This window comes from Canis lupus, chromosome 6 (assembly GCF_003254725.2).
Source record: "Canis lupus dingo isolate Sandy chromosome 6, ASM325472v2, whole genome shotgun sequence".
In the NCBI taxonomy this organism is placed as follows: domain Eukaryota; kingdom Metazoa; phylum Chordata; class Mammalia; order Carnivora; family Canidae; genus Canis; species Canis lupus.
This window is the reverse complement of record NC_064248.1, coordinates 18,163,070-18,180,349: the sequence shown is the minus strand read 5'-3', so window position 1 is coordinate 18,180,349 and position 17,280 is coordinate 18,163,070.

Below are 17,280 nucleotides of genomic sequence, written 5' to 3'. Positions count from 1 at the left end.
TTTTTAACCATAGTATCTACTGCAGGGGATGCCCCAAGGCTGGGTGGACCATGTGACAAGTAAACTCTGTCCCTTGATCTTAGGGCTATAGAGTCAGCTCCAGGTCAAAGGTGCTTTCTTTCCCCATTTCCATCCATTTTTCTGGAATCTTCCATCTCAGATGCAGACAACTAAGGGAGAGAAAGGGTTCTGTGGAAGTTGAGGGCAATGAAGAGAAACACCCACAGGCTTTCTGCATTCTAGTTATCAATAGCAAAGCATTGCCTTGATAATAGAACCTGAAGGGAAGGCCTCATTAGAACTATTCTCCTCCTCCATCTCCTCCTCCAGAAAGTGGGCCAAAATGGGTCCACTTGGGGCATAACAGTGTATGTGGAATATACCAGACCAATGGTATTCCTTATACTGAGGGGACATGTAAGTAGCACAGAGAAGCCCCCGTGGACTCATGAGTGGAGTTCTGTAAGTAGGAACCTGAAAGGGAGGGAAGGATAATGGGGAGAGTAAGAGGAAAAAAAGACGTTGAAGATGAGCAAAGAGTGAGAAGGGCTAAAAAATGAAAGGAAGAGAATAAGAGGGGAAGGAGACATAGCACTATGAAGAAGAAAAGAGGGAGAAAGAGACAGCACAAGTTAGAATCAGCTCAGTGTTCCAATTTCAAAGCCTTCATGGAGAAGAGAATATGCTATGAACAACTGCATGCCAACACACGGGATGAGCTAGATGAAATGGGCAGATTCCTAGAAATATACAATCTACCAAAACTAAATCATGAAGGAATAGAACATCTGAATACACTTATAAATAATGAGATTGAATCAGTAATCTAAAACCTCACAATAAAGAAAAGCCCTGGGCCAGATGGCCTTAGTGGTGAATTTTACCAAATATTTATAAAAGAACTAATACTAATCCTTCTCAAACTCACCTAATTGTCCTGGCTAGAAACTCTAGTTTGAATAGAAATGGTAAAAGTAGAGATCCTTGTCTTATCCAGGAGTTTATAGTTGATTTGGGGAGGAATTTCTATATAGACAATCATGTCACCTGCAACCAAGATAGTTTCTTTTCTCCTTACCAATCTTTGTACCTTTATTTTTTTTTCTTGTCTTAATGTACTAGAAGTAAGAAAGAATGTTGAATACTGGTGGTGAGAAGGGACATCCTTGCCTTATTCCAAGTCTTTTTTTTTTTTTTAAGATTTTATTTATTTATTCATGAGAGACACGGAGAGACAGGCAGAGACTGAGGCAGAGGGAGAAGCAGGCTCTTTGACTGATCCCAGGTCTCCAGGATCACGCCCTGGGTGCTAAACAGCTGAGCCACCCAGGCTGCCCTCTTATTCCAAGTCTTAAAGGGAAAGCACCTAGCTTATCATCATTAAGTATGATGTTAGTTATAGATTTTGTTACCCTGTATCCCTGGTTTGCTGGGAAGTTTTTTTTTAAAACATGAATAAGTGTTGTATTTTGTTGAATTCTTTTTCTGTAGCATTGATATAATCATATGACTTTTATTCTTTATCCTTTTGATGTGATGGATTATATTAATCAAAATTTTAAAAGATTTTATTTATTTATTCATGAGAGACACACAGAGAGAGGCAGAGACACAGGCAGAAGGAGAAGCAGGCTCCTTGCAGGGAGCCCTATGTGGGACTCCATCCCGGGACCCTGGGATCACGCTCTGAGCCAAAGGCAGACGCCGAACCACTGAGGCACCCAGGCATCCCTATTAATCATTTTTTGAATGTTGAATCTGATTTGAATCTCTAGACTAAATCCTCCTTGGTCATGATGTACAATTATTTTTAAACTCTGATGGAGTCAGTTTGCTAGTATTTGAATGAGGATATCTGCATCTATGTTGGTGGATAGGCTCCCTGCAAGGAGCCTGCTTCTCCCTCTGCCTGTGTCTCTGCCTCTCTCTGTGTGTCTCTCATGAAAAAATAAATAAAATCTTTTAAAAATTTTCCTTGTGGAGATATTAGTGTGTAGTTTTCCTCTTTTGTATTGTCTTTATCTGATTTTGGTATTAAGATTTCCCTAGAGTTTGCAGTATACATTTACAACTAATCTAGGTTCATTTTCAAAGATATTTCAAACTACATGGATAGTGCAGGTATCTTACAATATTCCCAATTTTTCCTTTCCATCCTTTGTAACATCCATTTTCCATAGCTGTCATCACCCAATACCTTATTGCTATTATTTTGAGCAAGAAGTTATCTATTGGATCAATTAAAAATAAGAAATATAAAGGTTTTATTTTACTTTCATTTATTCTTTCTCTGACACTCTTTCTTTTTTAATGTAGATCTGGGTTCCTAGCCTGTATCATTTTCTTTTCTTTAAAGAATTTCTTTTAAAATGTCTTGCAAGCAGATTGATTCTTTTTCTTTTTTTAGAAAAATCTTTGTTGTTGTTTTAAGATTTTATTTATTTATTCATGAGAGACACACAGAGAGAGGCTGAGACACAGGCAGAGGGAGAAGCAGCCTCCCTGCAGGGAGCTTGATGTGGGACTCTATCCCAAGACCCCAGGATCACAATCTGAGCCAAAGGCAGACGCTCAACCACTGAGCCACCCACATGCCCTGAAAAATCTTCAGGCCACCCACATGCCCTGAAAAATCTTTGTTTCTCCTTCATTTTGAAAGATGATTTTATTGGATAGAGAATTGTAGAGGCTTTCCTTTGTCTTTCAATGCTTTAAATATATTACTCCACTTTCTGTTTCCTTGTATGTTTATGAAAGAAAAATCTGATGTAATATTTATACTTGTTCTGCTATATGCAAGGTGTTTTATTTCCTCTGGCTTTTTGCAAGATATTCTCTTCATCTTTGTCTTTCACAGTTTGAATATGATATGCCTAGATCTAGAATTGTTGATATTTTTTTAAGATTTTTTAATTTATATATTCATGATAGACAGAGAGAGAGAGAGAGAGACAGAGGCAGAGACGCGGGACCCGATCCCGGGACACGGGACCGATCCCGGGACTCAGGATCACGCCCTCGGCCAAAGGCAGGTGCTAAACCGCTGAGCCACCCAGGGATCCCCTAGAATTGTTGATATTAATCCTGGTTTTTATTCTCTGAGCTTCCTAGATCTATGGTTTGGTGTTTCGTTAATTTTGAAAAGTTCTGCCATTCATCAAATATTTCTTCTGCTCCTTTCTTTCTCCTCCTTCTGGTATTCCTATTACATGTATGTTATGCCTTTTGAGATTATCCCAGAGTTCTAGGATAATAGGATTGTCCTATTCTTTTTTTTTCCATTATTTTTTCTGTTCACATTTGTTTGGGAGGTTTCTACTAACATAGATTCTTTCCTCACTTGTGTCCTGTTTATCAATGAGTCCATCAAAGACATTCTTCATTGTTGTTAAGTGTTTTTGGTTTCTAGTATTTCTTTTGATTTTTTTCTTAGAGTTCCAATCTTTCTGCTTACGTTATCTTTCTTGCATGTTGACTACTTTTTCCATTAGAGCCCTTAGCATATTATAGCTAATTCCCAGATCTCTGCTATATACAAATCCAGTTCTTATTTTGTCTCTTCAAACTAGTTTTTAAAAGGTATTTATTTATTTGTTTGTTTGTTTGTTTATCAGAGAGAGAGAGAGAGAGGTAGAGAGAGCTCGAGCACAAGTAGGGGGATTTGGAGAGGGAAAACTGAGCAGGACTCAATCCCAGAATCCTAGAATCATGATCCAAACCCAAGGTAGATGCTTAACCAACTGAGCCACCCAGGTGGCCCTCAAACAAGATTTTTGTTGCCTTTTAACATGCCTTGAAATCTTATGTTTAAAGCCAGACATGATGTATCAGGTAAAGAGACCTTTAGTGTGAGGATTTATGTTCATCTGGTTAGTAGTTACGCTGTGTTTACTGTGTGCTGTAGTTGTAGGTGTCAGCGGCTTCAGTTTCCTCTAGACTCCTTGTTTTTGTCTCTCCTCTTATCTTTGGGTTTCTCTAAGAACTCCCCCCATCCTTTTTTAAAAGTAGGTTCCCCCCAAAAAAAACAAAAAAATAGGTTCCCTGCCCAATGTGGGGCTTGAACTCATGACCCTGAGATTAAGAGTCACATGCTCTACTGACTGAGCCAGCTAGGTGCCCTCCTAGAAACTCCTTATTAGAGTCTAGCCCTTACAGTTCTTTCAGCTATAATCCTCTGTTATTATATGGGAGTCTTAGTCTTGATATGGTGGCAAGGAATGGTGGGGAGGGGAAGCATTCTTTTTTTTTTTTTTTTTTTAAAGATTTTTACTTATTCATGAGAGACACAGAGAGAGGCAGAGACATAGGCAGAGGGAGAAGCAGGCTCCTCACAAGGAGCCCAATGTGAGACTCGATCCCGGACCCCTGGATCATGTCCTGAGCCAAAGGCAGACACAACCACTGAGCCACCCAGGTGTCCCTGGAATTTTTAACTCTTTTTTTTTAATTTGTTTTTTATTTTTATTTTTATGATAGTCACACACACAGAGAGAGAGAGAGAGAGGCTGAGACACAGGCAGAGGGAGAAGCAGGCTCCATGCACCGGGAGCCCGACGTGGGATTCAATCCTGGGTCTCCAGGATTGTGCCCTGGGCCAAAGGCAGGCGCCAAACCGCTGCGCCACCCAGGGATCCCTGGAATTTTTTTTTTTAATTTTTTTATGATAGTCACACACACACAGAGAGAGAGAGGCAGAGACACAGGCAGAGGGAGAAGCAGGCTCCATGCACTGGGAGCCCGACGTGGGATTCGATCCCGGGTCTCCAGGATCGCGCCCTGGGCCAAAGGCAGGCGCCAAACCGCTGCGCCACCCAGGGATCCCCATCCCTGGAATTTTTAACTCTTAAGCTAAGCTAGCCTTTCCTCTGCTTCTAAGGCTCGCAAACTGCAGTTTAACTTTTCCTACCAGTTACTGGTTCTGATTTCTTCTGAACTTGGTAAATTGTGATTCTCTGTATTTGCCAGTCTTTACAGTTTTCAGAGTGTTGGTTTGCTCTGTGACCGCCATTCTCTGATGCATCTCAAAATGGTTCTTGGTTTTTAGTTTGTTCAGCATTTTTTAAAAAAGATTTTATTTATTCATGAGAGACACACAGAGAGAGGCAGAGACACAGGCAGAGGGAGAAGCAGACTCCCTGTTGGGAGCCTGATGCAGGACTGGATCCCAGGACCCCGGGATTATGACCGAGCCAAAGGCAGATGCTCAACTGCTGAGCCACCCTGGCTGAGCCACCCAGGTACCCTATTCAGCATTTTTTCTTGTTGTGAGATCAGAGTGATAACTCCAAGGTCTTTACATGTTGGAGTGGAATTCACTCCTTTAAAAATGCTGCTGGATTCTGTTTGCTAATATTTTCTGAGGATTTTGCATCTGTATCAATAAGGGATCCTGGTGTGTAGTTTCTTGTGATCTTTGTCTAGTTTGGTATCAAGATAATAATACTCGTCTCAACATATGTTAGAAAGTGTCCCTTCCCTTTTTTAACCTCTTAATCATTTTTAATTGCACAGTTAGTTCAGTGGTATTAAGTACATTCATATTGTTGTGCAACTATCACCATCATTTCTCTAGAACTCTTTTCATGCTGCAAAACTGAAACTCTGTACCCATTAAACAATGAGTTCCTAAAAAACAAAACAAAACAAAAAACAATGAGTTCCTATTCTCCCCTCTCTCTAGCCCCTAGCCACCACCATTCTATTTTCTGTCTCTATGAATTTGAATACTCTAGATACCTTATATAATTGTAATCATGCAGTATATGTCTTTTTAAGATTGGCTTATTTCACTTACTATAATAGCCTCATGGTTCAATTCATGTCGCAACATATATCAGAATTTGATTCCTTTTTCTTTCTTTTTTTAAAAGATTTTATTTATTTATTCATGAGAAACACAGAGAGAGAGAGAGAGGCAGAGACACAGGCAGAGGGAGAAGCAGGCTCCATGCAGGGAGCCCGATGTGGGACTGGACCCTGAGACTCCAGGATCACACCCTGGGCAGGAGGCAGGTGGTAAACCACTGAGCCACCCAGGGATCCCCGCCTTTTTACTCTCTTGATAGTGACCTTTGGTGCACAAAGTTTTAAATTTTTTTTAAAGATATTTATTTATTTGTTTGCTTATTTATTTATTCATTTATTTATTTATGAGAAACACAGAGACAGAGAGAGAGAAAGAGAGAGGCAGAAATACAGGAAGGGGGAAAAGCAGGCTCCATGCAGGAAGCCTGACATGGGACTCGATCCTGGGACTCTGGGATCATGCCTGGAGCCAAAGGCAGACACTCAACCGCTGAGCCACCCAGGCGTTCCACAGCTTTAAATTTTGATGAAGTCTAATCTATGTAGTTTTTCTTTTTTTTTTCTATGTAGTTTTTCTTTTGTTGCCTGTTCTTTTGGTATTACACCCAATAAATCATTGCCAAACCCAGTGTCATGAATATTTTCCCTATGTTTTCTTCTAAGAATTTTATAGGTTTAGCTCTTCTGTTTTAAGTTTTGGAATTATTTTGAATTAATTTTTGTGGACGGTGTGAGGTAAGGGTCCAATTTCATTATTTTAGCATGTTGATATCCAGTTTTCCCAGTAACATTTGTTGAAAAGACTGCCCTTTTGTTTTTTGTGTTTTTTTTAATTTTTTTTTAAATTTTTATTTATTTATGATAGTCACACAGAGAGAAAGAGAGGCAGAGACACAGGCAGAGGGAGAAGCAGGCTCCATGCACCAGGAGCCCGATGTGGGATTCGATCCGGGGTCTCCAGGATCGCGCCCTGGGCCAAAGGCAGGCGCCAAACCGCTGCGCCACCCAGGGATCCCAAAGACTGCCCTTTTGAATGGTTTTGGAACACTTGTCAGATCATTTAGCCATATTTGCAAGGGTTTGTTTCTGGCCTCTCCATTCTATTCCAGTGGCCTATATACCTGTCTTTATGTTAAGACCACACTTTTAATTATTGCACCTTTATGGTAAATTGTGAAATCAGGAGGTGTGAGTCCTCCAACTTCATTCTTTTTCAAAATTGTTTTGGATAGGGACGCCTGGGTGGCTCAGTGGTTGAGTGCCTTTGGCTCAGGGCATGATCCCGGAATCTCAGATCGAGTCTCACATTGGGCTCCTCCTGGGGAGCCTGCTTCTCCCTCTGCCTATGTCTCTGTGTCTCTCATGAATAGATAAACAAAATCCTTAAAAAAATTGTTTTGGATATTTGGGGTACCTTGAAATTCTATGTGAATTTTAGATGGATTTTTCTATTTTTGCAATTAAAAGTTGTTGGAATTTTGATAGGAGTTGCAATGAATCTATAATTTGCTTTAGGTAGTATTGACATCTTAATAATATTATCTCTTCCAATCCATGAAAATGAGATGTATTTCTATTTATTTATTTTATGTCTTTAATTTCTTTCAGCAATATTTTGTACTTTTCAGTGTACAATTTTTTTCATCTCCTTGGTTAAGTTTATTCTTTTTTTGGTTAAGTTTATTCTAAGTATTTTATTCTTTTTTATGCTATTATAAATGGAATTGTTTTAATTTCTTTTCTGAATTGTTGTTAGGTGTATAGAAACACAATTGATTTTTATTTGTTGAGTTTATGTCCTTCAACTTTGCTTAATTTTTTTATTAGCTGTGTTTATTAGTTTAAACTGTGTGTGTGTGTGATCTTTAGGGTTTTTTACATATGAGATCATGTCATCTATAGAGATAAATTTACTTCTCCAGTTTGGAGACATTTTATGTATTTTTCTTGACTGATTGCTCTGGCTAGAATTTTCAATACTATGTTAGTTATGCCATTTCTTGCCTTGTTCCTGATCTTAGAAGAAAATCTTTCCATCTTTCACCATTGATCATGCTGTTCTCTGTGGATTTTTCATATATGACTTTTATTAAGTAGTTTCCTTTTATTACTAGTTTGTGAAGTGTTTTTATCATGAGTGTTGAATTTTATCAGATGCTTACTCTGCATCAATTGAGATGATCATGTGGATTTTTTCTTGATTCTGGTAATGTGGTGTATTACAATGATCAATTTTTTTTTTAGATTTTATTCATTTATTCATGAGAGAGACAGAGAGAGAGAGAGAGAGAGAGAGGCAGAAACACAGGCAGAGAAGCAGTCTCCATGCAAGGAGCCCGATGGGGGACTCGATCCCGGGACCCCAGGATCATGCCCTGGGCCGAAGGCAGGTGCCAAACCGCTGAGCCACCCAGGGATCCCCACAATGATCAAGTTTTAAATGTTGAACCATTCTGGCATTTTGAGAACAAGTCCCACTTGGTCATAGCATATAATCCTTTTAATACATCACTGAGTTTGGTTTGTTAGTATTTTGTTGAGGATTTTTGCATCAGCGTTCATAAAGGATATTGGTCTTTAGTGTTTTTGTAGTGTTTTCATCAGGGCAATGCTGACCTCATAGAATCGGTTAAAGGGGCTCCTTTCTCTTCAGTTTTTGGGGAAAGTTTGAGAAGGATTAGTGTTAGTTTTTCTGTAAATGCTCAATGGAACTATCAGGTCCAGGGCTTTTTTATGTTGACTTTGCTGATTCAATCTCTTCACTAGTTACAGGTCTATTCATATTTTCTATTTCTTTGTGATTTGGTCTTGGTAGGTTATACTTTTTAGAAATTTGTCCATTTCATCTAGCCCTTTCAAATTGTTGGCATACATTGTAGTAATGTCTTATCTTTTTTATTTCATAGAATTGGTTGTAATGTCCCTAATTTCATTTCTGAATTTAGTAATTTGGCTTTCTTAGCCAATCTAGCTAGTGGTTTGTTAATTTTGTTGATCTTTTTGAAGAACTAAGTTTCAGTTTTGTTGATTTTCTCTATTGTATGTCTACTCCCTGTGTCATCTATCTCTGCTCTAATTTTTATTATTTCTTCTGCCAGCTTTGACTTGGTTCAGTTTGTTCTTTTTCTTGTTCCTTAAGTTGTAAAGTTAGGTTGTTGATTTGAGATCTCTTTTTCAATATACGCATTTATAGTTATAAATTCTTCCTTTGGGCAGCCCGGGTGGCTCAGCGGTTTAGCGCTGCCTTCAGCCCAGGGTGTGATCCTGGAGACCCAGGATCGAGACCCAAGTCGGGCTCCCTGCGTGGAGCCTGCTTCTCCCTCTGCCTGTGTCTCTGCCCCTCTCTCTCTCTCTTCTGTGTATTCTCATGAATAAATAAATAAAATCTTAAAAAAAATAAATTCCTCCTTTGCCCTGCTTTCACTGTGTTGCATAAATTTTGGTATGTTGTGTTCTAATTTTCATCCAGCTCTAATGATCATATTCCTGTTTCTCTTGTGATCTGTTATTTTATCCTCAGTTCTTTTTCCTGAGCCTAGACCTTTCCCTGGGCATGTATGAAGACTCTGTAATTTCCCATTTATGTGATTGCTTTTGAATGTTCTAGTCTTTAATGCCTGGCTCCCACAAGAGAAAGAAGAGAAAAATAAAAGGGAAAAAAATGTACCCTTTCTTTAAATCTCTTGGAAGTCACTTCAGCCAGTAGAAGAGGGACTGGCAACAATGGTGCATGTGTCTGTATGCACACATGCCACCAACGCTGCTTGCCTCTGTATGTACATCGCTATGATAAGAAGCAGCAGTCAGTGATAAGAACACAGATTACCCCGTATTTGAAGGACAAGATCCTTACTGCCCAACCTGGCTCCCACAGGTTGCATGTGAGTTTCTCCAAGAGCACATGCATTGCTGCCTGCCACCGGGTTGGGGGTTGTGGGATGGGCAGCTGCTATCAAGCTAGGAGCCAAAATGAAAATGAAATGCAATTTGCCATTCAAGAATTCCCCTGGAATTGCAAGCCTTCAATAGACTATAGTTCCAAAATAGTCACATCAGACAGATTCTGCTAGTACAACTGCTGTCTAGTGAGAAGACGGACTCCTAGTGCTTCCTATTCCATCATCTTCCTTCCTCTTTCAATTTCTGGAAGAGCTTGTGAAAGATTCATGTTAATTCTTCTTTAAATGTTTGGTAGAATTCATACTGAAGTCATGTGGCCTGGACTTTTCCTTGTGTGAAGGTTTTTTAAATTACTAGTTCAATGTCTTTAATTGTTATAGAGCTATTCAGATTTTAGATTTCTTCTTGAGTTAGTTTCAGTAGTTTGTGTTCTTCTAAGAATGTGTTGCTTTCATCGAGGTCACCTAATTTGTTGGTATACAACTGTTTTCATAATAGCCTCTTATAATCCTTTTATTTCTCTTCTGCTGGGAGCGATGTCTCTTCTTTTTTCTTGGTCAAAAAAATTTTTTTTTGGTCAGTCCTTTTAAAGGTTTGTCAACTTTGTGGATATTTCAAAAAATCAACTTTCAGTTTCATGGACTTTCTCCAGTGTTTTTCTATTCTCCATTTCATTTATTTCTGCTCTGATCTTATTTTCTTCCCTGGGTTTAGTTTGCTCTTGTTTTTCTAGTTTTTTAAGGTAGAAGTTCAGGTTATTGACTTAAAATCTTTCCTCTTTTTAATTTTTATTATTTTTTAAAAAATATTTTATGTATTTATTTATTTTAGACAGAGCACATGCACAGGAGTGGAGGCAGGAGCAGAGAGAGCAGGAGAGGGAAAGAATCTCAAGCAGATTCCTTGTGGAGCACAGAGCCCGACACAGGGCTCTGATCTCATGACCATGACATCATGACCTGAACTGAAACCAAGAGTTGGATGTTGAACTGAATAAGCCACCCAGGTGCCCCCAAACTCTTAGCTTTTAACTGGTCATAGTCTCTCTGTCTGACCTTAGACACACCATGTGGACCAAAGGTTTGGACTTCCTACACCAAATAAGGCTGCCATTTGTGTTCAGGCTCCAGAATTTGTTTCTTAGATTAAGATGTGTCAAGACCAGGCCTAGGAAACCTTGTCACTTTTGTTTTCTGGGAGATGCCAACCCATGTCCAAGAATCGTGCCAGTTTCCAGGAGAGGCACCCATAACTTACAACATGAAGATCTTGGGACCTTTTCTTTCTTTTTTTCAATTAACTTATTTATTTGAGAGAGAGTGAGAGCCAGAGAGATCACAGAGGAGAGGCAGAGGAAGCAGCAGATTTGCTGCTGAGCAAAGAGCCCGATGTGGGGCTTGATCTCAGTACCTTGAGATCATGACCTAAGTGGAAGGCAGACGCTTAGCCAACTGAGCCACCCAGGTGCCCCATGGGACTGTTTCTTTCCTACACTAGACAGGAGACATCATGGAGCAAACACTGGTAGGAGTCACATTGGGAGGCAAAATACCTTGGGGAAAATAACTTTCTCTTACTGTGTTTTAATGTCCGCCTCTGGCAAAATGTGGGAAGCTGATTTGCACCTTAAAAGTCCCTTCAAAAAAAAAAAAAAAAGTCCCTTCAATTTCTAACATGTCTTTTATTAGCTGTGTGACCTCCAGCAACGAAAAGTTCCTGATGTTTGTGACAACATAGCATAACATTCTATGCTTAATCAGCTTTTTACAAACTGTATCACAGATTCTGTTAACTCTTGCAGTGTGCCAGTGATGTGGCTGTGGTACTGACGAAACTGAAGCTCAGAGGTTAAGAAAAATCTGCCCCAGATCACACGTGCAAAGAAGCGGTGGAAGAGGAACCCAGACTAGGTTCTGACCCTGCCACACGTAGGAGGGCAAACTAAGGCATGGAGAGTATTACATTGGAGTGTCTTCAATGTTTTATTTTTTTTAAGATTTTATTTTTTATTTATTTATTTATTTATTTATTTATTTATTTATTTATTTATTTATTTATGAGAGAGAGAGAGAGAGAGAGAGAGAGAGAGAGAATGGCAGAGGGAGAAGCAGGCTCCATGGTAGGGAGCCCAATGTGGAACTCGATCTCGGTTCTCTAGGATCATGCCCTGGGCTGAAGGCAGGCGCTAAACTGCTGCGCCACCCAGGGATCCCACCTTCAATGTTCTAAATCTTGGGATCCCTGGGTGGCGCAGCAGTTTGGTGTGGGCCTTTGGCCCAGGGCATGATCCTGGAGACTCGGGATCGAATCCCACGTCGGGCTCCCGGTGCATGGAGCCTGCTTCTCCCTCTGCCTATGTCTCTGCCTCTCTCTCTCTCTCTGTTACTATCATAAATAAATAAAAATTTTAAAAAATGTTCTAAATCTCTGAGGACCTCTGTCCGTATGGTAGCTGTATGTTTAGGTTTGTAAGAAAAGTGCTGAACTGCTTTCCAGAGTGGTCATGCTGTGTTACATTCCTGCCCAGAGTGTATGGGCACATCCTCTCCAACACCTACGGTTGGTCAAATCTGTTTAATTTCACACATTCTAATAGGTGTGTAGTGGTATCTTGTGGCTTTAATTTTTCATTTCCCTAAAACTAATTGTATGGAGTCTCCTCCTAATGTGCTTATTGACCATTAATATATAATACAAGTATCTGTTTAAATCTTTTACCCAGGTCGCCTGGGTGGCTCAGTGGTTGAGCATCTGCCTTTGGCCCAGGTTGTAATCCTGGGGTTCTGGGATCGAGTCCTGCATTGGACTCCCTGCAGGGAGCCTGTGTCTCTGCCTCTCTCTGTGTCTCTTAGCCATTTCTTACTGAGTCTTGGAAGTTCTATGTACATTCAGGATGCAAGTCTTTTATCAGGTACATGATTTGCAAATTTCTCCTAGTCTGTAGCTTGTCTTTTCATTCTCTTAATAGTGACTTTTGAAGAACAGAAGTTCTCAATTCTGATGAGATCCAATTTATCTTTTTCCCCATGCTCTTGGTATTCTAATAAATATTTGCTTAATTCATGGTCACAAAGATTTCCTCCAGGGTTCTCTTCTAATAGTTTTATAGTTTTAAGTTTTAGGTTTAGGCTTTTGATCTGTTTCTATTTTACTGTAGTATAATATACATAAAATAAAATTTACTTAAAAAAAGACTATTTTTTAAAATTCACAGCCAAACTGTGCATAAGGTAGGGATGTCCCATGTACCCCGATTCCACACATGTACAGCCTCCCTCATTACCCATAACTCCCACCAGAATGGTACGTTTGTTACAACTGATGAACCTACACTGATATATCATCACCCAAAGTCCATAATTTACATTGGGATTCACTTTTCGTATTATCTATTCTATGGGTTTGAACAAATGCTTAAAGGCATGTACACCATTATAGTATCATGTAATAATTTCACTAAAATCCTTTGTGTTCTACTTGCTCATCCCTCCCCACCTAACCCTTGGCAACCACTGATCTACTATCTCCATAATTTTGCCTTTTACAAATCATCAAAGTTAGAATCAAATAATATGTAGTCTTTTCAGATTGACTTCTTCCACTTAGGAACATGCATTTAAATTATTCCATGCCTATTCAAGGCTTGATCATGTTAGTACTACTCCACTCTCTGGATATACCAGTCTATTCATTCACCTCACCTCTTTTTCTTGTCTAATTACTTTGGCTCAGACTTTAGTACAATGTTGAAAGAGAACTTCCTTCTGTTGTTCCTGTTCTTGGGGGAAAAGCTTTGGTTTTTACCACTAAGTATGATAGTTGTCAGTTTTTTTACTTAAAATCTTTCCTCTTTTTAATTTTTATTATTTTTTAAAAAATATTTTATGTATTTATTTTAGACAGAGCATGTGCACAGGAGTGGGGGCACAAATGTCCTTTATCACATTAAAGAAGTTCCTTCTGTTCCTAGTTTTCTAGTATTTTATCATGAAAGGACATTGGATTTTGTCTAATGCCTTTTCTGCATCAATTGAGCTGATCCTATGAGTTTTTCCTCTGTTCTATTAATGTGGTGTATTAAACTGTTATGTTGAACCACCCTTGCATTTCTGTAGTAAATTCATTTGGTCGTGTTGTAGAATTCTTTTAATATGCTATTGGATTTTGTTTGCTTGTATTTTGTTGAGGATACACTTAAAAACTATATTTTTGTTCATTTGAAGTGTTTAGGTTTCATGCAATACTATTATAATAGGTGCTTTACAGGTTTTGGTGTCAGTTGGCATGTCAATGGACTTTTCCCTTCAGGACTGCTCACATGGAGAATAATTCTAGACTCTATCCTGAACATTTTTTTATTATGTTGTGAGAGTCTAGATTCTGGTAAAAATCACCTCATGAATATTTTTGTTTCAGCAGGTAATTTTATCTCTGGTTAGAAAGACAGGGTTCTTTAGAAGTTTTAACCTCCTGTGCAGCTATTACAGATAGAGCTCTATATAACAGGGGCATCCTTGGGCCAAAATAGGAAGAGAAAAATAAAAAGGTGATTCCCTTCTTCAGATAACTGTCCCCTTTTCCTGGTTGCTCTACCTAAATGACAAGAATTTTAGATACCAGAGCCAAAATACTGCAGTCTTGTAACTTTTGCTTGTTCTTGTGGGAAGCCCAGATGGGGAAAGAAAAAAGTAATGGGATTTCAGATTGTTTTCCAGTCACAGATTCCCTTTTCCTGGTCCTGTTACCACAGCTAAGACAGGTCCCTTTGGGGTTTTTGTAGCCTGACCTCAGAGATAAAAGGCATGAAAAAAAAAAAGAACAAAAAAACCCAACAGGAAACCCACTCCTATATACATAAGTTTGGACTCCACTTTTATTTTTCAAATTCCTTAAATAATTTTTTGCATCTTCCCATTTTTAACTGTAAACAATGGGAGGAGGTAGGATCTACTGCGCTTAACTCTTGACCAGTATCAGAAATTGGGAAGCAACTTTTGAGAACTCATGAACCTTTTTTTTTTATGATTTTATTTATTTATGAGAGACACACACACACAGAGGCAGAGACACAGGCATAGGGAGAAGCAGGCTCCATGCTGGGAGCCCAATGCAGGACTCGATCCTCAAACTGCAGGATCATGCCCTGGGCCAAAGGCAGGCACTCAACCACTGAGCCACCCAGGCGTCCCTGAACTGTGCTTTCACACACTTTCACCAGAGCCAGTACTGTTGTTTCCCATCTAACTTTGCTCAAACTAATGCTTGGAAGTTACATTTGAGAATTTGTGAACTTAAGCTTCCTTTCACAATAACAGCTGTCTCAAGCTCCATTTGCTCAAATTCATGATAGTTTTGAGAATTTATGAATCTGAACTTTTGTTATTTTCTTTTTAAAAGATTTTGAGGAGCATGAGCAATGGGGAGGGGCAGAAGGAGAGGGAGAAGTAGACTCCCTACTGAGAAGGGAACCTGATGCAGGGCTTGATCCCAGGACACTGGGATCATGACCTGAGCCAAACGCAGGCTCTTAACTGACTGAGCCACCCAGACGCCCCTGAATTTGAGCTTTTTTTTTTTTTTTTTTTTTTTTAAAGATTTTATCTATTCATTCATAAGAGACAGAAAGAGATAGAGAGAGAGAGGAGCGGGGGGTTGGCAGACACATAGGCAGGGGGAGAAGCAGGCTCCGTGCACGGAGCCTGATGTAGGACCCAATCCCAGGACTCTGGGATCCTGCCGAGCTAAAGGCAAGACACTCAACTGCTGAGACACCCAGGCGTCCCTGAGCTTAATTTTGAAAAGCTGCTTCATTCTTATTTCATCCAGATTTGCTTCAATATATTTTTGAGATTATCTTTTTGGAGTTTAACAAAATTTTCTTATCCTCTGAAGTTGCTCAAACTCCTCCTGGGAAGCTTTGAAAACCCCTGAATGTGATCTTGTTTTCATAAAAAAACATTGTTTCAGCTAGATTTGTACAGCTAACTGACCTTGAGAAGTTCATTTTGTGGACTTTATAATCTGAGCTCATTTGTACAATTATCAGGTTTCAGTTAGATATGCTCAAACTCATGCTGGGAATTTACTTCAGAATCTGTTTTCAAAACACTTTATTTTTTCTGTTCCTAAATTTGGTGTATCAGATTAGTTGGGAAGATACTTTGAAGATATGAGATTTGTTTTTACAAAAACTGCTACATTTCATCTAAAGTGCTCCAATTCACATAAAAATTTTTAAAGTATTTTATTTATTTATTTATTTATTAATGAGAGACACACAGAGGCAAAGACACAGGCAGAGGGACAAGCAGGCTCCATGCAGGAATGTGGGATTCCTCCAGGAATCCTCCTGGATTCATCCAGTTCTAGGATGTGGGACTTGATCCCAGGACTCCAGAATCATGACCTGAGCTGAAGACAGATGTTCAATCGCTGAGCCACCCAGGCATCCCAATTCATATAATTTTTTGAAAATTATCTGTAAATGTGAGATTTTTTGTTTTGCTTACAAAAGCTATTATTTTAGATATTTTTAAAAAACACTCTGAGGGGCATCTAGGGCGTTAAATGTCTGCCTTCGCCCAGGTCATGTTCCCCACTACTATACTTCCAACAAGCATTTACAAACCTCACTTCAAAACTTTGTTCTTTTCTTTCTGTGATAGACAAATAATTGTCCTCCAGTGTCCACTCGCCCCTTCTTTTAGTAACAGAACTCCCCAGGTTTGGGGAGCCTGGAAGGCTCAGTTAAGTGTCTGCCTTCAGCTCAGGTCATGATCCCAGAGTCCTGGGATTGAGCTCCACATTGTGCTCCTGCTCATCAGAAGGCCTGTTTCTCCCTCTCCCATTCCCCCTACTTGTGTGCTCTCTCTCAAATAAATAAAATCTTAAAAAAAGAAAAACTTTCCAGGTTTGAATGAACACACAACCATCTAGGTGTAGGTATTCCCCCAAAGTATAGGAAAAAGAGACTTAAGTTCTAGCCAATGGGATCAGTGCAGTTTCCAGGCCCTCTACTTCCTCTCCCCCCTCCTATTGGCTTGCGCAAGGATAGGGTGTTGGTGCGCCAGCTTTAACCATGTAGATGAGACCAATAACCCAGGGGGTAGTGGAGCAGTAAGACAGTGGGGCCTTGAGTCCCTCAATGATCTTCTAGAACACAGATGGGTTTAACCCCAAGCCTGGACCTCTCCCCAACTCTGTACTGTCACATGAAAAGTAAACTACTTTGTTTGAATCAGTTTTGGAATTCCCTTGTTGAAATAGTTTAGCCTACAGTGTAATTAATTTGCAATCCAGGGATGCCTGGGTGGCTCAGTTGTTGAGGGTCTGCCTTCAGCTCATGGCATGATCCCAGGATCCGGGATCAAGTCCCACATTGGGCTCCCTGCGGGGAGCCTGCTTCTCCCTCTGCCTATGTCTCTGCCTCTCTCTACATATGTCTCTCATGAATAAATAAATAGGGGATCCCAGGGTGGCTCAGCGGGTTAGCGCCTGCCTTTGACCTAGGACGTGATCCTGGAGTCCCGGGATTGAGTCCCATGTTGGGCTCCCGTCATGGAGCCTGCTTCTCCC